At 47.1% G+C, this 20,492-nt stretch overlaps 1 protein-coding gene across 3 annotated transcripts in view; it reads left to right on the forward strand.

Moving 5' to 3' along the window:
* The first annotated feature begins 313 nt into the window (after positions 1 to 313).
* The window catches only part of KCNS3 (potassium voltage-gated channel modifier subfamily S member 3), a 47,160-nt gene continuing 26,981 nt past the window's right edge, over positions 314 to 20,492 (forward strand). The window contains exon 1 of one of the 3 annotated variants that reach the window (XM_069580248.1): positions 314 to 659. The gene's annotated coding sequence lies outside the window, so the exon portion shown is untranslated. The remainder of the gene's footprint in view (positions 660 to 20,492) is intronic. The other 2 variants (XM_069580246.1, XM_069580247.1) reach the window with 2 other exon arrangements.

A 20,492-nucleotide genomic window follows, 5' to 3' on the forward strand; every position in this document is an offset into this window, starting at 1 on the left:
CTGGGGCTACTTCCTTCGCACTTGTTTTAAAACAAGTTGGGGGCCGCAGTCCTTGGGAAGAAAATTCTAGCAAATTCGCAGAGCTTTGCTGGCTGGCGGAGAGGCGTTGCTGGGGCCGCTGGGGCCGCAGAGGAGGTCACCGGTCTCCCGCAGGGTCAAGGTGCACTCATCCCCGGAGGGCGCGCAGGTGGGAGGCGCGGGGCGCGCTCCTGCTGCTCCCGCCTGGACCCGGCGCGCCGCCCCGGGGGTGACTCTGCACTTGGGTCCGGGCGGGGGCGCGCGCCCCGCGGGGCCGCCTCTCGGTCCATCCAACAGTCCGCTCGTCGCGCAGCCTGAGTTCCGCAGCCAGCGATCGCCCGCGGCACCGCGCCGCGCCCTCGGCCCGGAGAGCCGACTGTGAGCCTGAAGCCAGGCGGCGGACGGAGCTGCGACCAATGGGGTGGCGGCCGAGCGGGGGGCCCCGCCCCGCCCCGCCCCGCTGGCGGCTCCCGGGCGCCGCGCTCCTGCCGGACTGGACGGACAGACCGACCGACGCGGGCCACCGGGCTCTCCTCGCCGCCGGTGCGGCGGGCGCGGGGCCGCGCGGGGACGCCTGATATCTGCAGCGCGGGCGGGCGGCCGCGGAGCGGAACCAGCCAAAGGAGCCGGGACGCCTGCAGGTACATGCTCGTGTCCCCTCCTCCCCGCGCACTCCGGAGACTTCTCCGTGCGACCCCGCAACTTTCCCCATCATCTGCTGCCCAGCCCCGCCATGGCCCAGGTCACGAGTGCACAACCCCCGCAGACCTACACCTGCAGGCCACTTGGAGTCCTGCCGGGCGCGCCTCTCTCCGGCGCGCTCCATCCTCCGGTCCCCAGAGCCCGTCGTCGCTGGAGCCCTAAGGATCCGCCTGTTGCGCGAGCCGCCGGCAGCCGAGACCGTGTCTGGGTCCCTCGGAAAGCCGCAGGGAGGGTGTCTAGAATCCATTCTTGGGCGCCGGGTGGGGGACGGACGGAGGCGGGAGAAGCGAGGAGGCACTTCGCGGAGGGGCAGCCCTGGGGCGTTTCCTTAGCCTGGAAGCCGTTCCTTCTCTTCCTAGAGAAGAGGAGGAGGCGCTTTCCGCACGGCTGTTAAGTGCTTCCCTGGCCGCCTGCTCCGCCTTCTTCCCTGTCACTCTTCCCTCCCCTTTGCCCCGCAGCAGTGCAGGGCGCCCCGCGACAGTTGCTGGGATGAGCGCACCCGGGGCGCAGGGAGCTGGCTCCCGTGCCGCGCTGCGCCCGGGGACTGCCGGCACGCTCGGGCTAGGAGCCGATTGGGGCTGGCAGGGCTCGGCCCGTGTCAGGTCGCCCGCCGACCGTGCGTCTGGATTAGTGCTCGTGATGGGAGTGGGTACTTCGGGGTCGCAAACTTCCATTTCCCGCGCTCGGCTGGTTGGCTGCCCGACTTCTCTAGGTGAATCGGCTGGCGAGCGAGCCAGACCTGCTGGCAGGGGCCGCGGCGAGCCAGGCTGGGCGCCTTTCGCATTGCAGGGATCATTTTGAACAACCTCCCCCGCCCTCCCACGCACCCCCCTCTCCCCACGCACCGCCCCCCCCCCCCCTTCCCTGCCCCGCGCGCTTCTCCTGCTCTGCCTCTTGTGGTCTCTTGTGGGAAAGGAGCACCCTTTGCGCCATTGGTGTCTGATCGTCTTGGCTGGGGACCCTGAGACGGTAGCCTAACCCTGGCAACCCAGAACAGGGATGGAGGGCAACAGAGAAACACCTCTCTACGCGCCAGAATCACCCTGGAAGACCTGGTTTGAGGCTGGGGTGTGGAGGGGGTGTTTCTCATCGCCCTCTGACTTGATTTTTGTCTTTCATCTCACAGGCCCCCAGAGTAGGGCAGGTGAGAAAAACCAGATCAGAAACCTTCCCATCCCTTTTCATGTATTTGCTTAAGGGATTTGCATAAGCATTCGCTTAGAACTGGGTAAGTTACCTCCTTTTGCTCCCCTTTCTGACTACTTGCAAATACCTGCCCAGGTAAACAGAATGCAAGCCTTTGCTGAGCACCTGCCCTCTTGCTAAAGGCAGATGCCCTAGTCCTTCCCTCTGCACATGTCTCAGGCTGAGAGAGGGTGGCACTGATTCTGTGGTTGAACTTGCTGTACTAGGTAGGTCTCACTCTTTCCCCGGGTGGTGAACTGCTTAAGGACATTCATTCACTCAGTATGTGTTTACAACTAGACCACAGGGGTTGGGCCAGGCCTTGGTCATATGCAGTAAGGTGAAGTTTCTGCTCCCAGGTTTTGTTTTTTTTTTTTCATTTCTCACCAGATTCCTTTCTTCTCCTGTTCTAATATTAAATTAGTCATTTCAGAACTAGGAATGATCAGTATTGGGGTAGGGAAAAGATGATCATGAAGTGCTCAGAAACTCGGAATCCAGAGCTTGCTGTGAATATTTTAAGGAGACTTGCAGAATCTGTTTTGCCTCTGTCTTGTGTCTGAGCCATCATTACCTGGAAAATCAGCCTGAACAAGAAAAGCTCTTAATGAATGCAGCAAAGCTAAGGTTTTCCTGGTCAAGTATGTGAGAGCAAATGGGGAGGTTGGAAGCAATCTTTGTTCTGTTCAGAAATATTAAAATATTAAAAAGCCAATGCTCTGACACTTGAGCTTGCCAGCAAAGCACCGGCTAAGTTTTTTTCTTCTTCTGTATTACTTTAAAGAAAGGGAGAGAAGAGTGGGCACTTCAGCCACTTCTTCTGTGTCCAGTGAATTTCATCCTTCAGAGACTGCCTCCCTGTTCTACCAGAGTTCTCCATTTGCCCTGTGTCTGGCATTTGGGGCTGGGATGTGTGTCAGCTCCAAGAGAGCAGGCATCACAAGGGTTTTCCTCCTCCTCTTTTTTTTTTTTTTTTGCCATGCCTCGAGGCATGCAGGATCTTCATTCTCCAGTTCTTCAGACAAGGGATGGAACCCAGGCCCGCTGCAGTGGAAGTGTGGAGTCTTAACCACTGGATTGCCAGAGAAGTCCTCTTCTTTATCCTGCAGTGTGGGAGACCTGGGTTTGATCCCTGGGTTGAGGCGATCCCCTGGAAAAGGGAAAGGCTACCCACTCCAGTATTCTGGCCTGGAGAATTCCCTGGACTGCATGGGGTCACAAAGAATTGGACACAACTGAGCGACATTCACTTTTTATCACAATATCTATCTATATAAACAATAGCATTTTTGGCTGGATACCATATGCCAGCTACTCTGCTTGGCACTTTTCCAGGCATTATCTCATTTAATCCTCAAAACACTCCCATTGGGAAGTGATGCTTCCTTTCTTGGTCACAGTGTATCTGTGGGAGCCAGCAATACATGGAGCCCCTGCAGGGTGCTCTGAGCTAATGGGAGACCGCAGGATGGGGCTGGACCCAAGGTCTCACTAGCAGGCAAGGACAGCTACCCAGGGGGGTTGGAGACAGAGGGAAGGGTGGGTGTGCTTACAGTCCCTACTGATCAATTATCAAGAATGTAGATCTGCCCAAGTACCACTTGTGTGAAAAACCTACTAAGACTGGGGACCTGGGTTCCAGCCTGATTTCTACCTGTTCATGGCTCCTAGACTTACTTTGCTTCTCATTTAGCTGTGAGGATCTTGCTGCTGGACATTGTTGTTACCCTGAATGAGGCACCAGGTTGAAAGCTCTTGATGCATTAACTAACTCATTTCATCCTGATGACAACCTTAGGAGATAGGCTGTTTTAACACTCCATTTTTTATTTTATTGGCTTAAAACAACAGAAAAAAAATATTCTTCTACAGTTCTGGAGGCTGCTGCTGCTGCTGCTAAGTCACTTCAGTCGTGTCCAACTCTGTGTGACCCCATAGACGGCCTGCTACCAGGCTCCCCCTGTCCCTGGGATTCTCCAGGCAAGAACACTGGAGTGGGTTGCCATTTCCTTCTCTAATGCACGAAAGTGAAAAGTGAAAGTGAAGTCACTCAGTCGTGTCCGACTCTTAGCGACCTTATGGACTGCAGCCTACCAGGCTCCTCTGTCCATGGGATTTTCCAGGCAAGGGTACTGGAGTGGGGTGCCATTGTCTTCTCCGTTCTAGAGACTAGCAGACCCAAATCAAGTTTGCCCACAGGCAAGGGAAATCTGTTCCTGGCCTAGTCCAGCTTTGGGTGGCTCCAGGCATCCCTTGGCTTATCGCTACATAGCTCTGATCTCTGCCCCCATGAATCACCCTATTGTAGATGAGAAAAAAAGACAACTGAGCATCCTGTGCAAAGTCACATAATGAGGATGATGGGAAGCTAGAATTCTGTCCCTTGCAGTCTGGCTGTGGAGCTGGAGCCACTGCTTGATTCCTTTTTGTGTCGCCCTCTGCCCTGCGCTTAGTAGGACTCAGGCTGAGCTTGTTGGATGGTGACCTTGAGAGGTGGCTTGCTGTTACAAAGCAACTTTTTGGTTGCTTCTCCCCTTGAAACTTCCCATCTCCCCATCCCCATTCTCCCCATCTCCCCTTGAAAAGAAACTTGAAAACTATGCTAGAAAAATATTCTTTTTTCATTGGCCAATGTTATCCTCTCTCCAGTGGAACTCTGCCCAGCTGGTTGGGAAAAAGGGAAACAGACCATAAAGGTCATGGGGTAGGTAAACATTATGGCTATTTCCAGAAAGATTGTTTATTATCAGTGAGAAATCCAGGAAAATCACAGGACAGTGCACTTTCTGTCAAATCCGTTAAAAAAGCCAGCCAGTAACCAACTCACAAAACATTATTGTGTGATTACCTGATGCTGGAAAAGGTTGAAGGCAAAAGGAGAAGCAAGCAGCAGAGGATGAGATGGTGAGATGGCATCACCGACTCAATGGATGTGAATTTGATCAAACTATCTCTGTGAGATAGTGGAGGATGGAGAAGCATGGCGAGCTACAGTCCATTGGTTTACAAAGAATCACTAAGTACATGACTTAGTGACTAAACAACAACAACCACCACCACTTTGTGTCTAGTACTGCAGGCACTAAGGACAGGCAGAATCTAAGATATATTCTGCCAGCTTGAACTTATAGCAGACTTGGAGACTCAAGATTAGCATGCATAAGACAGAACCACCAAGATGCTAAATATGAGTCCTGATAAAAATCACACTGACTTTGTCATCTCTGTCTAGCCTATTATAGTTTGCAGAAACCTCACAAGGTTATCTCATTTCAGTTCTCACAGTAATCGAGTGCAATAAGTGATAGGCTGAGGGAAGGTTAGGAAGTTCAAGTTGCAGATGAAAAAAATAAGGCAAAGTGAGTGAGACTTGGATTTGGCCATTTCTAGGAAATGGCATCCCAGTCCAGTATTCTTGCCCGGAAAATCTTATGGACAGAGGAGCCTGGCAGGCTACAGCCCATGAGGCTGCAAAGAATTGGACATGCCTGAGCTAGCAACACACACAGGAGTCTTCTGACTCCAGGTCCATCATTTTTGTGTCTCACAAGGAGGGCAGTAGATGGGGAGGGTCCCTGGAAGTGGTGGAGTTTGAATTTCATCCTGAAGCTGGATTTTGGCTGTTACTCTTGGCTAGCTAGAATGCTTAGTTGAGACAGGGGAGAAGAAGAAAGTACCTTTTACTGTTGTTTTATTTTGCCTTCAGTGACCTGGTTGATGAAACTTGGAGAGAAATCACAATTGTGATGAACACAACAACAATATTTGGAGTGTGCAGTCAAATGTAGAAGCTGATTTAGAGAAAGTCCATCCTTATTTTCCTTTATCATTTCTTAAGATGAGCCTTTGCAACTATGGGCTATAAAAGGTAACTCTTCTTGCTAAGCTCTAAGTAGTTCCTAGATTAGTTTGTAGTATTTTTTTGTTTGCAGACAAGGGGGTTTTGCTTTCTTTGGGATCCTGCAGAGCCTTGCTTGTTGTTTGTTATTTTTTTCAAAAGTTTTTCCAGCACATTTCTGCTTACATCCTATTGGCCAGAATTGTGTAAGAGGCAGAGAAAGAAAGCAGCCTTTTATTTAAAAATTAAATATAATTATTAAGCTTTTTAATTGTTGTATAGTTGAGTAACAATGTTGTGTTAGTTTCAGGGGTACAGTAAAGTGATTCAGTTATACATAGATATGTATCTATTCTTTTTTAAAATTTATTTTCCTGTTTAGGTTGTTACATAATATTGAGCAAAGTTCCTTCCTGCACCATAGTTTGTTTGGAGTAGATACCTTATAAAATTGTCTTTAATTGCACCCATGTTGGATGATAATGACCCAAGACCTCCTTTTAGCCAGTAACACTATAGATAAGCAATTCACTTCAGTGTTCTTGCCTGGAGAATCCCATGGACAGAGCAGCCTGGCGGGCTACAGTCCATGGGATCCCAGAGTTGGAAACGACTGAAGTGACAGCATTATAGATAAGCAGTTAGTGCTGATAGCAGCTGGCTTCAGTGTGCTTGCTGAAGTTCCCAACAAATGAAGCATCCTGCTGATGTCCTGAGCAGATCACCTGAGCCAGCTGAGCACCCAGCAGATGCTCACCCACGTTGACTTAACGATTAGCTTCTGTGGTCGTGTATATATCCTCTTTACGTATACACATTTGCACAAGCATTTGTTCAACAAGTATTTGAGTATCTACCCTGGGTTATGTACTAGGCTGGGGCTGGTGAGAAGACAGATGTTAAACAAATAAATGCAAACACTTAAGGAGTGGCAAGAGTTCCAAAGAATTGCATCTGGGAGAGTAGCAGGGATGGGGTTGTGGGTGCTCGTTTAGGTGGGGGAGCTGGGAAGACCGTACTGAGGAAGAGACTTTTCTTTCTGAGAGGTGAAGAGGAGTTTATTACATTGAAAAGGCAGAGAGAGAGAGATTTCCAGGCTGCGGAGGGTGTGAAGATTCTAAGACAGGAATGAACCTGGACAGTTGGAGGAACTCTAGGAGAATCGGCCAAGGTTCTGGGAGGAGTTCAGAGAGGAAGGCAGGGGCCAGGTCACGCTGTGCACTTAGGGCCAAGTTCAGGATCTTAAGAGCTTATCACCAGGGCTCTGGGGAGGAGTTCATGGATTTGTGGCAGGGCAGTGTCAGGAGCCAGTTTATGTTTCTAGAATATCACCCGTGAAGGCTGTGAAAATGAGAGTAGAAACAAAGAGACTGGAGAGGTTCTGGCATGGCCATTGGGAGGCTAGTTAGAGGCATGTTGGAGAGGTGAGACCTCAAGCCAGCTGGGACTGAGTGAGAATGAATAGGGAGTGAGGAAGTGGAGATCCTACAGGTGTAGGCCAGTTATCAAAGGGAACAAACACAGGGGTGAGGGCAGGGGAGGCTTGGCGTCTATGTCTGTCTGTGTGGAAGGCGACTGTGGCCAAGGTTAGGGAGCTGAAGCCAGCCCCTCGGTAAACCAACACGCACCCATCTCTGAATGGGGAGTTATACAATTCTAGCACTTCTAGAAGATTAGACATTCCTCTGGCTTTGTCTCCAGTCGCTAAGTTTGAGTGTGTTACTTGTCCTTCCCTGCTTTTCTCCCCACAACCTGGCAATTTTATGATTAAAAAAATAGATGATCTTTCTACAAATATTCTTCTTCCATAGAGTCATTTAGATGTGTTAATTTGGATCATTTTTATAAATTGAATTAGGAGAACTATGAGTGGGTATGTGGGAACATTTGTGGTGAGATTCTAAGCATTTGGTCTTTGATGATCACCAGCAAGCTGCTTTCAAACTGACTTAAATGGAAAAGACATCCGTGATCAGCGTGCTGCCGGGGAGATGCGGAGCCTCTCCCAAGATGTATGGGGGCGAGGCCTGATGGGGAGCGTCAGGCATGGCTAGAAGCCAGCTTTCTGCATCTCAGTGGAATCCTTCTTTACCGGGTCTTCCTCATCACATGGGACTCTTCCTTTGTACCCACGGGGATCCCGTAAAAAGATGCAAGAGAGTGACATATGGTCTATCATCTGGGAACCCACGTGTAGCAGAATATGCTGGCCTGTAGATCAACAAGGAACATCACAGGGAGCCTGATGGAGTCTTGAAGAAATGATGGACTACCCAGTGACCAATCAATCGTTGAAGGGAAATGACAGCATAAACAGGACAATGGAATTGAAAATTACTCCAAAGATCAGTGAAGAGGCATCTGCCTCTTGAAGGCTGCTTTCAGTAGTGCTGACTTTTATCCTGACAAATCATTAGTGTGTTCAGATAAAAGAATGCCAGCAGACTAACATTTTGGGCTTGAACATGTTTGCTTTTTTTTTTTGTTTGCTTTCATTCTTCTGTCATCTTGTTTGGCTTTCCTAAGTTCTGATCAGCCTGCCAAGGTGAACCTAAAATCATGTACTTGGGCTTCCCTAGTGGCTCAGATGGTAAAGAATCTGCCTGCAATGCAGGAGACCCCAGTTCGTTTCCTGGGTTGGGAAGATCCCCTGGAGAAGGGAGGGGCTACCCGCTCCAGTATTCTTTGATGGACAGAGGAGCCTGGCGGACTACAGTCCATGCGGTCACAAAGAGTCGGACACAACTGAGTGACCAACAGTTAACACTTAACGGTTTACTTAAGGTGACAAATTTATTGGCTAAAGAGATGGGAGAACTCCAGGGTTAAAGACTATAGTTTGCATATTTGGATTGCAAAGAGATGCCTGGATTCTGGCAAGGGTATTTCCGCATTTTGGTCTTTGAGGTCAATAAATCATACCTTCCTGATAGTGGGTTCCTAAGATCCCAGTTTTCCAAGTGTGGTACCTTCATGAGGGGGTGTCATGAGAATCCACCTGCCAATGCAAGAGATGCGGGGTCGATCCCTGGGTCGGGAAGATCCCCTGGAGAAGGAAATGGCAACCCATTCCAGTATTCTCGCCTGGAGAATTCCATGGACACAGGAGCCTGGTGGGTAACAGTTCGTGGGGTCGCAGAGAGTAAGACACACCTGAGGACTACACAGCACCACCTCATGTGGACTCTGCCCACCCTCCTCCTCTTGGGGATTAGCTCTTGCCTGGCTAAGGTTTAGCCCCTTGGCTCTTTCAGGGTTGAACCTTCTTGGTGAAGCTTGTCTCCTCCTCCCTAAATGTGTAAATACAAAGTGTCATCATGTAACAGTGTTTATCTATCTTTCTGTCTTTGAGGAAGTATAAAAAGGTATCAGTATCCTCATACCTTCTCATCACCTCCCTAAATCACACATCCTATGGTGTAGGCGCTCCGGATATGCAAAAATAGGAATCTCATGAAAGTTCATATGGTGCCTGAGAGCTTTACCTTTAAGCCGTTTCCCCAAGCTTCTGGATCTAATTAGAAATCAAATGTCAGCGTGGTGCCTCTTTTTGGTCATGAGCCCTGAATTCTCTTCTACCAGCTCCTCCAGGCTTAAAATGTGGAAGCTGCAGCACACTTTGCCTTCTCATCTCATGCCTTTTATTCGGGGCTTTGAAGTAGAGAGTATCCAGTAGGATGTCCAGTTATGTAACGGGACCCTCGCAGCTCCTGAGTTAGCTTTTAGTTGCTTTTTTACCAGTTGCTTCTCTCACCCACATCAGCAGATAAGAGCACACCAGCAAACCCTTCATTTGTAAGTTAGTATCAGCAACTTGGAAGTACTGCTTCTGCTAAGTCGCTTCAGTCGTGTCCGACTCTGTGCGACCCCATAGATAGCAGCCCACCAGCCTCCGCCGTTCTTGGGATTCTCCAGGCAAGAACACTGTGGAGTGGGCTGCCATTTCCTTCTCCAATGCATGAAAGAGAAAAGTGAAATTGAAGTCACTTAATCGTGTCCGACTCTTAGCGACCCCGTGGACTGCAGCCTACCAGGCTTCTCCATCCATGGATTTTCCGGGCAAGAGTAATGGAGTGGGGTGCCATTGCCTTCTCTGAACTTGGAAATAATCCCCACTTACATGCTATTTCTGTTGCAGGGCAGGGCTGTGTTCCCTCCCTGTTATGTGACCTGAGGTCAAACTATGGTGGAGGTAAGGAAGATAATGGCGACCTCCTTCAAAAGGTCCCCTGCATGCACTGCTGCACTCTGTGCCCCCAGCCCTGCAGCAGGCCACGGCCGACCCACGCCTCTGCCTGACACTCCTGGACACTCACGGGCAAGTCTGGGTCAGTCTCTTGTGGGGTCATTGCTCCTTTCTCCTGGGTCCTGGTGCCCCCAAGGTTCTATTTGTGCCCTCCAAGAGTCTGTTTCCCCAGTCCTGTGTAAGCTCTGGTGGCTCTATGGTGGTTAATGGCGACTTCCTCCAAGAGGGCTTATGCCATACCCAGGTCTGCTGCACCCAGAGCCCCTACCCCTACAGCAGTCCACTGCTGACCTGTACCTCCTCAGGAGACACCCAAACAAACAAACAAAAAAGTCAGTTCTGTCTCAGACTCTGTGGAAGCTGGAATCAAGATTGCCAGGTGTAATATCAATAATCTCAGACATGCAGATAACACTACCCTTATGGCAACAAAATGAAGAATAACTAAAGAACTAAAGAGCGTCTTGTGCTCAGTTGCTTCAGTCATGTCTGACTCTTGTGATCCCATGGACTGTAGCCCACTAGGCTCCTCTATGGGATTCTCCAGGCAAGAATACTGGAGTGGGTTGCCATGCCCAGCTCCAGGGGATCTTCCTGACTCAGGGAAAGAACCCAGATCTCTTAAGGCTCCTGCATTGCAGGCAGATCTTTTTACAGCTGAGCCACCCGGGAAGCCCGTAGAGTCTCTTGATGAAAGTGAAAGAGGAGGAGAGTGAAAAAGTTGACTTAAAACTCAGCATTCAAAAAACTAAGATCATGGCATCTGGTCCCATCACTTCATGACACATAGATGGGGAAACAGTGGAAACAGTGACAGACTTAATATTTATTTATTTGTTTTTTTTTGATCTCCAAAATCTCTGCAGATGGTGACTGCAGCCATGAAATTAAAAGATGCTTGCTTCTTGGAAGAAAAGCTATGACCAACCTAGACAGCTTATTAAAAAGCAGAGACATTACTTTGTCAACAAAGGTCCGTCTAGTCAAAGCTATGGTTTTTCCAGTAGTCACATATGGATGTGAGAGTTGGACTATAAAGAAAGCTGAGTGCCAAAGAATTGATGCTTTTGAACTGTGGTGTTGGAAAAGACTCTTGAGAGTCCCTTGGACTGCAAGGAGATCCAACCAGTCCATCCTAAAGGAAACCGGTCCTGAATATTCATTGGAAGGACTGATGCTGAAGCTGAAGCTCCAATACTTTGGCCACCTGATGCAAAGAACTGACTCATTTGAAAAGACCTTGATGCTGGGAAAGATTGAAAGTGGGAGGAGAAGGGGACAACAGAGGATGAGATGGTTGGATGGCATCACCAACTCAATGGACATGAGTTTGAGTAAACTTTGGGAGTTGGTGATAGACAGAGAGGCCTGGAGTGCTGCAGTCCATGGGGTCACAAAGAGTTGGACACGACTGAGTGACAGAACTGAACTGAACTGAACTGAACTGAACTGAAATGCTATTAGATGTTGGGGTAAAGTTTCAGAATGCCCCATGAAGGCAAAGTTAAATCATGAGGAGTGGAACTGGAGGTGGTTTTGAGCAGTGGACATCTGGGACTGTGTGGTGTAGATAGGAGGGGATGGAGTTGTCTCTCCTTGGTACAGGGTCCTGCCCCACACACTCATCTACATAGCTACACACCCTACACACCCTAGAGGAGGAAGGGTCCCATTAGTGTGGACTGATTAGCTGATTGGACGAAGTAGACAGATCCACAAAAAGTACCGTATTGGGTAGAGAGTTCCAGTTTTAAGCATGAAAAGAGTTCTGGAGTTTCAGATGGTGTTTGCATGTTATTATGAGTGCTTTTAATACTGTTGAGCTGTATACTTCAGAATGGTTGAGAGGGTAAATTTTAGGTCATGTATATTTTACTACAATAAAAAAAATCAGAAAAAAAAGAAATTGAGATTATATTGCTGTGAAATTGCATTTTCAAATGTTTTAGTCTCAGGACCTGTATATGCTTAAGAGGTTTTGTTCTAAGCTTTTGTTAATGTGAAAGTCACTGAGTCGTGTCGAACTCTTTGCAACCCCATGGACTATATAGTCCATGGAATTCTTCAGGCTAGAATACTGGGGTAGGTAGCTATTCCCTTCTCCAGGGCAGCTTCCCAACCCAGGGATCGAACCCAGGTCTCCCACATTGCAGGCAGATTCTTTCCAACCTGAGCCACCAGGGAAGCCCAAGAATACTGAAGTGGGTAGCCTATCCCTTTTCCAGGGGCTTTTTCCCAACCTGGGAGTTGAACCAGGGTCTCCTGCATTGCAGGCAGATTCTTTACCAACTGAGTTACCAGGTAATGTTTATATTAGAAATGAAAATAGATACATTTCAAATTAATCATTAATTCATTTAAACTAACGATAATAATCTCATACCATGTTAACACAAATGGTATATTTTTATGGAAAATAACTATCTTTTTTAAACAAAAAGATTATAAGTGACATTGTTTTACACTTTTACAAATTTATTTGTCTAGGTTAATAGAACACAATGGAATGCTTAGCTTTGCTTCTCTACTAAGTCTGTTATGTTCTCAAACATCCTGTATCCTCTGGAAAATTCCATAGGACACTTGTGAGAGAATGAGAAGGAAACAGGAAAATAACATCTTAGTTTATTATGAAAATAGGTTTGACCTCATGAACCCTTTAAAGAATCTTAGGAACTCCAGAGGTCCCTGACGACACTTTGAGAACTACTTGGCTGGCTTGCGTGCATGCTCAGTCATGTCCGACTCTTTGCAACCCCATGGACTGTATTGCCTGCCAGGCTCCTCTGTCCATGGGATTTCCCAGGCAAGAAAAATGGAGTGTGTTGCCATTTCCTCCTCCAAGGATCTTCCTGACCTAGGGATCGAACTCACATTTCCTACATTGGCAGGTGGATTCTTTACCACTGAGCCATCAGGGAATCACTTGAGAACTACTGCTATGGAATAAATCCACAGCCAAATAAACTTTTGGTTATGTTATATGTTTTTGTCTCTTTTCATGTCATACTATCTGATTTTGGACCTTCACAGTTCCCTGTATTGTTTATCTATGATTTCAAGTGAAAAAACTAGGTGGCTCCTGAAAAAGAGAAGTATCATATCATTTGTTGTTTTCAAGCGTGCACTCCTATTTATTGTGGAGTGAGGACTTCTGCTTAGAAGGTCAGGAAGAAAGTCTGCACTGGTCCAGAGATGGTGCCAAAAGCCATCTCTGGGGCTCTGTCCATGTCACTGCTGTGCTTGCCAGAGGGCTTGGGGTCTCTCCTTTTCTTCCTTCCTGTTCTACCCCCACCTTGTTCTTCCTTGTATGGAGAACTTTGAAACTCAGAGAGAAGTGAGCACCCTTAGGATGTAGACTGGAGAAAGGAGAGGTGTGCAAATTAATTTTAATAGTCAACTTGAAAACTCTTTTTTAACTCCCTTTTTAATGAAACAGCAACAATAACAATTGATGAAAACAACCACAGGATTGGAAACAATATTTGTTCTACCCATATCTGACAAAAGAAATTCTAGGGCATTTTAGGAATTTTTAATTTCAATGCTAGTCTACAGTTTGAATTTGCGACAGGTATATATGATTATAGGGCTTCCCTGGTGACTCAGACAGTAAAGAATCTGCTTGAAATGTAGGAGACCCAGTTTCAATCCCTGGGTTGGGAAGATCCCTTGGAGAAGGGAATGGCAACCCACTCCAGGATTCTTGCCTGGAGAATTCCAAACTGGGGCTCCCCGGGTGGTGCTAGTGGTAAAGAACCCACGTGCCAATGCAGGAGATGTAAGAGACGCAGGTTTGATCAGTGCGGCAGGACAATCCCCTGGAGTAGGAATGGCAACCCGCTATGGTATCCCACCACTGCCAACGGTGTGTTTGGAGTTCCCTGGTGGCTCAGACCGTAAAGCATCTGTCTACAATGTGGGAGACCCAGGTTCATGCCCTGGGTTGGGAAGATCCCCTGGAGAAGGAAATGGCAATCCACTCCAGTACTATTGCCTGGAAAATCGTCTGGTAGGCTACAGTCTATGGGCTTGCAAAGAGTCGGACACGACTGAGCGACTTCATTCACTCACTTATAGTATTCTTGCCTGGCAAATCCCATGGACAGATGAGTCTGGCAGGCTATTGTCCATAGGGTCACACAGAGTTGGACATGACTGAAGCGACTTAGCATGCACATATAGGATCAAAAGGAAGAGTTTATAATCAAGTATGGGGATCTCTATGTTATTGGCATTTTTGTTATTTGAGTGTTAACTATTTACTCAAGGGTTGGCAAATTTTTTCTATGAAGAGCAAGATAGTAGTATTTTAGAATTTGAGGACCGTGCATTTTTGGTTATATCTACAAATGGTCCTGACATGATATTTTGACTTACTGTTTTTCAACTTTATGATGGTGTGAAAGCAATACACATTTAATAGAAACTATACTTTGAATTTTGAATTTTGTCTTTTTTGTGGGCTCGGGATATGCCATTAGATTCTTTCTCATGATGTTGGGCAGTGGGAGCCAGCTGCATCGCCCACTCAGTCACGTGATTCTGACTCGCATCCCCTGGGGATCTCATTATTTTATAATTTTTTTATATTGATAAAGTTAGGAGTGAGTCATAGTGGATAGTTCTTGGCAAAGCGTTAAAAAAAAAAAGTCCTCCCAGCTTGGTTTCCAGGAGCTGGATGTGGATATTTGTGAAGCATAAAAACATTTTTTCTCCCTTCCAAATAATGGATTAGATGTTACATAAACCATCATATTTAAAATGTTAAGTGAAACTTCTTTTTTCACTCCATGAAATAAATAGTCTCTGTGACAACTTACTACAGCAACAGACATTTGGCTGTCTCAGAGTTTTGTTGTAAATATGTTGAGGATTTATGATTTAGCAAAATCTGTGACTTCTAGCAGCAATAGATGCTTTTCTACAATCCTTTGGAAAGACCTTGATGTATCAGGGCCACAGACTAGGTAGAAATGATAACTTGGTCAAACATTCTTATCCCACATCCTGGAGCCTCCAGGGAAGACTGGATGGTGTAAAGGCATCCTCTGAGCAGGCTTCTCCACTCTTGAGCAGGAAAATCCTTGTTTGTTGTTTTTTTACCGTTGGGTGGAATATTCATTTAGTCAGGATCCCACCAGGCATCTCCCACTTGCCTGTTGTGTATTGGGTGCTGCTGTCACTGTGTGTCGGTGATATTACTGAGAAGTACAGATCTGTAAGCACCGACTATCATGCCTGTGTAACTAGAGATGTGCATGGATGTGTGGGCACGTGAACATGTGTGCAGTGCCTCCAACGAGAGTGTCCTGGAAGAGATGACACTGGAGCTCGTTTCTTGAAGACCAAACAGGAATTAACTGAAAAAGGAGGGAACCAAGGGGACAGCTTCAGTGAGATTTGGGAAAGAGAGTGTACGCTATGGCTGGGGATGGGAAGGAATATGTCGCAGCCCAGGAAGAGGGGTTGGAAGTAGATGGTGGATCAGTGGTCAGAGATACAGGTGGGGATGTTCTGGCTTTGACATCTGTGGAAAGAAGTTTGAACTCTGTCCTGAACACACTGGGGAGCTACTGTAGGTTTATGGAAAGTGTAGACACATTCTGACATGTAGTTTAGAAAAGTCTCTGGCTGCTTGTGGAGAGGGAAGGGGTGTTCGTGAGAAGTAGGGGTGAGATGCTGTCACTGACTTGACTATGAATGGGGTTTGGGGCGTTAGGGACCTCAGACACCTACAGAGGTAATTTGACCTGTTCCCTGAGACCTGAAATTCCTTAGACTTCTGCAGTATTCATGTTGTTGTTCAGTTGCTCAGTCCTGTCCCACTCTTTGTGACTCCGTGGACTGTGGCCCACCAGGCTCCTCTGTCCATGGGATTTCCCAGGCAAGAATACTGGAGGGGGTTGTCATTTCCTCCTCCAGGGGCTCTTCCTGCCCCAGGGATTGAACCCGAGTCTCCTGCATTGGCAGGTGGCTTCTTTACCACTGAGACACCAGGGAAGCCCGTATGTTATTCATACTCATATTTATGGTTATAGTTCTAAGGTCGAGAGTAGAGAACTCTGTGGGAAAGTTGAATGGACTTTTCAGCCACACGTAGGTTTCTTCTTCCTGCAGCCCTCTCATTTCCTTTGGGTAATTATTCCTTCCCGTCTGGTTGTTGTCTTGGTGGGATGGTGGTTGTTAAGGATGCCCCTGAGATGCCTTCTGCCCCAGTCCAGCCGTGGGACGGACAGACGGTTCGCCCAGCCTGTCAGGCGTCTGTCAGTGAAGGGACGGCAGGGTGGAGGAGCCTCCCGGCGTGTTCCTTGCTCTCCCTGACCAGACTGCTGCTTCTGTCAGTTGTTTCTGTCTCCGTGTCCTTCAGAAGTGCCCTGGCTCCTGTCTGTGGCCACGTGTGCATCTTCAGGCTTCCCTTTGGCCCACAGAGCTTCAAAGAGCCTTCAAAGATTGGATTTGTCAGTGAGCCAGCCCAGTTGCTGTTGTTTGTATCCAAAGAGCCCTTGGTGTTGTGAGAAGTGTCCAGAGGCGTCACTTCATACCTGAGCACGAAGACTAACCTCACCGCACTTCCTACTGGTTTTGAAAGGGGAACAGGGCAAACGCAAGAAGGGTGTTGGCTGGAAGCGAGTGAGGGGTGCACTGAAAGAGACACAGGACACTAAAGCTCTGCCGGTGAATTTTGCTGGCCTCTCATTGTTGCTGTGGGTGAACCTGGTGCAGGTGTGTCTACCTGGGGGGCTGGGGTGGGGGTAAAGGTAGCATCAAAGAGATGGGTCAGTCTCTGTGTACTTAGAATTCCAGGTCTTACTCAGATGACACTCAGGGCTCTGGCAATGCTTAATGATAAAATAGAATAATAAGTATTTACATAGTGCTCTTCTTAGGTGGTGTAATGGGAAAGAATACACCTGTCAATGCAGGAGATGTGGGTTCTATCCCTGGGTGGGGAAGATCCCCTGGAGGAGGAAATGGCAGCCCACTCCAGTATTCTGGCCTGAAAAATCCCATGGACAGAGGTGCCTGGTGGGCTGCAGCCCATGGGGTCACGAAAGAGTTGGACATGACTGAGCCCGCATGGCCTTGGTCTTAGATTAAGTTTTGGGCAGATTCAGACTCAAGCAGTGTGGATCCAGAGTTTATCCTGAAGGCCAAGGAGCCATCAGAGCATGTTAAGGTTGTGCATTTTATTTATTTATCTTTTTTCCTTTAAAAAAAACCCCTTAAATTGGAGGATAATAGCTTCACGATGTTGTGTTGGTTTCTGCTATACGACAGCGTGAATCAGCCATAGTGTACATGTGTCCGCTCCCTCTTGGACCCACTCCCTCCCATACCCCACCCCCTCTAGGTTGTCACAGAGCACCAGTTTGAGTTCCCTGTGTTATACAAGGCTGTGCCTTTTAGAAGGCAGCTTTAGCTTGGATGGAAGAAGGAATCTGAGGGTAGAGAACGTAGACAGGCCTGGGTGGGGAGGGCAGTCAGAAGTCTATTGAGTAAACCATGGGAAACACTGTGTGTCTGAATTGAAGCAGAGGCAGGAGAGAGAGGGGAAGGAAAGGGACCTGAGAGATGCTTGGAAACAGAGGATGAGGGGAAAGTGTACACGTATTTTATTTCAAGATCCCATTAGGATATTCGAATGGATACATCCAGTAGGCAGTTCCGTGAATCCACAAGATAGGAGGGGGCTCTGGGCTGGAGTTTCACACCTGGGCTCTTGAGTCGAGTGAAATTTTCAGGGAGAAGAACAGCGAGATGAGAAACCCACGGGATGGGGGAAATGACACAAATTTGAGGTCCATAGGCTGTATCCAGGCTACAGATCTGTTGATTTGGCTGACAGTATTAACACATTAACCATGAAATTGATGACATTGAAAAAGTTGGGAAAGTTCCCATAAAAATACGATTAATGCATATCCTTGACAGTGCGGGGTCATCTGGCCCCCTGGTGCTCACAGGTGAGGGGCAGTGATCCTTTTCTGGCAGGACTGGTGCTCTCAAGGTGTCACAGCGGCCAGGTGACCTCCTCATCTTACTCAGTCCCTGCAGGTATTTTATTTTGTGAACTCAGATTTAAGGTTCGGGGAGAGGAAGCAGAGTCTCATAGGAAACCAAGAATAAGTAGCCGGAGAAGTGGCATCAGTGAACTGCAAGGGCTGGGAGGTGGGCAGTGACAAATGCCTTCAACAAGCAAGTCACCCAGAGATGTGACGCGAACTTCGGCTTTGGTTGTTTGGAGGTGCCTTTAGCAAAACACTCAGTGCAGCATTAGGGCAAGTATTGTAGGAGAAGAAGGAAGGATGAGTGTAAAAACTGTTTTCGAAAAGCTGTGTTGTAAGGAGGAATTTGGAAGATTTCTTGTATTTTTTTATTTATTTGACTGTTCCTGGTCTTAGTTATGACACGGGGGAAAATAGTTCCCTGACCAGGGATTGAACCTGGGCCCCCTGCTTTGGGAGTGTGGAGTCTTACCCACTGGACCACCAGGGAAGTCCCTATTTTGTGTTATTTTTTAATATGTGAGTGACTTGAGCATGTCTGTATAGGGATGTATGTGATATAAAATAGAACTTCTTTTATTTGTCCTTGACTTACCTTTTATAACTACAAGAAGTCCAGTCTTATGTTGCCTGGTTGGCAGATTATCCTACAAGAGGAAGGTTGTTCTTATTAAAACCACACGCTCCTGGTGTGTAGCATGGAGTGAGGTGCTTTATATGTCTATGAAGATAGCGCTGTGAGCTTCAGATTTTATCGATATTAGAGGCAGCTTTGCTATTTTAATAGATAAGCAGCAAAGCCTTCAAACAGGTAATTCTGCATTTTAAAAGCAGCAGGTTAAGTCAAGCAGTATCCATGTAATGATTTCTTACATGTATTTACTCATGCCTTTGTAAGCTGTCCATTTCCTTTTTTAAATCATTTGCCAGGTGAAATCTGTGTGATGATCATATCAACCAGCATCACTTCTACTGCATTCTGAGTTAGTGTGCTTTTATTGGTTGTATGCCATATGCCAATTTTTCTATTTACTTTTTTGTATTTGTTATGCTATAACTTGATTCATAACTTGTGTGTGTTAGAACTTATCTATTTTGTCTTTGATGTAAAACTCTTTTTATTAAGGAAAAAAAATGTATCTCCTATCTGCAGTGGCTGATAAGTAAGCTCCTTTTCATCTGTGGTGACCACAGTTTCAAAAGCATATTTTGTGAGATTTTTCTTTCCTCCCAGTGGGCAACAGAGACTTTTAAATTCGACATGGTGTGGAAGCAGCCAGTAGCCAAGATATATGATAAATGTCAACCAACTAATTGATGCATCAATCAATTCAGTATGCAAATTTTGAGAACCTCATATGTGTCATGTGAGGTTCAAGGTGCTGGGGATACAGTGAAGTATAAGATAAAAATTTCTGCCTTTGTGGGGCTCATATCCAAGTGGGGAAACAAACTATAAATAAGATAGAGAAACAAAGCATATATCTCTATGTATTTTACAGGTTAACAAATGCTAAGGAGAAAAAATACAGTAATGAAGGGGTCTAGGAGTTTCATCGAGGGATATTTTAGATAGGGTAAACAAGGAAAGCATCATTTGGAAGCTGTTATTTGAGTAAAGACCTGAAGGATGTGAGGAAGAAGGATGTGGGATTCAATCACCGGGACGCAGAGCATTCGAGGCACAAAGATCAACCAGTGCAAAGGCCCTGAGGCAGGAATGTGCCTCACTTGGCAGGATTAAGGACTGTTACAGAGACCAGTACTTGCATTGGGAAGATCCCCTGGAGAAGGAGATGTCAACTCACTTCAGTATCCTTGCCTGGAAAATTCCACTCACAGAGGAGCCTGGCGGGCTACAGTCCATGGGTTGCAGAGCTGGACACAGCTGAGCAACTGAGCATGCAACCAAAGAGACCAATATGCCAGATGGCATACTATGCCAAAGCCTTGGACTGTGTGGATCACAATAAACTGTGGAAAATTCTGAAAGAGATGGGAACACCAGACCACCTAACCTGCCTCTTGAGAAATCTGTATTCAGGTCAGGAAGCAACAGTTAGAACTGGACATGGAACAACAGACTGGTTCCAAATAGGAAAAGGAGTACGTCAAGGCTGTATATTGTCACCCTGCTTATTTAACTTCTATGCAGAGTACATCATGAGAAATGCTGGACTGGAAGAAACACAAGCTGGAATCCAAATTGCCGGGAGAAATATCAATAACCTCAGATATGCAGATGACACCACCCTTATGGCAGAAAGTGAGGAGGAGCTAAAAAGCCTCTTGATGAAAGTGAAAGAGGAGAGTGAAAAAGTTGGCTTAAAGCTCAACATTTAGGAAACGAAGATCATGGCATCCGGTCCCATCACTTCATGGCAAATAGATGGGGAAACAGTAGAAACAGTGTCAGACTTTATTTTTTTGGGCTCCAAAATCACTGCAGATGGTGACTGCAGCCATGAAATTAAAAGACGCTTACTCCTTGGAA

Source organism: Ovis canadensis, chromosome 3 (genome assembly GCF_042477335.2).
Source record: "Ovis canadensis isolate MfBH-ARS-UI-01 breed Bighorn chromosome 3, ARS-UI_OviCan_v2, whole genome shotgun sequence".
In the NCBI taxonomy this organism is placed as follows: domain Eukaryota; kingdom Metazoa; phylum Chordata; class Mammalia; order Artiodactyla; family Bovidae; genus Ovis; species Ovis canadensis.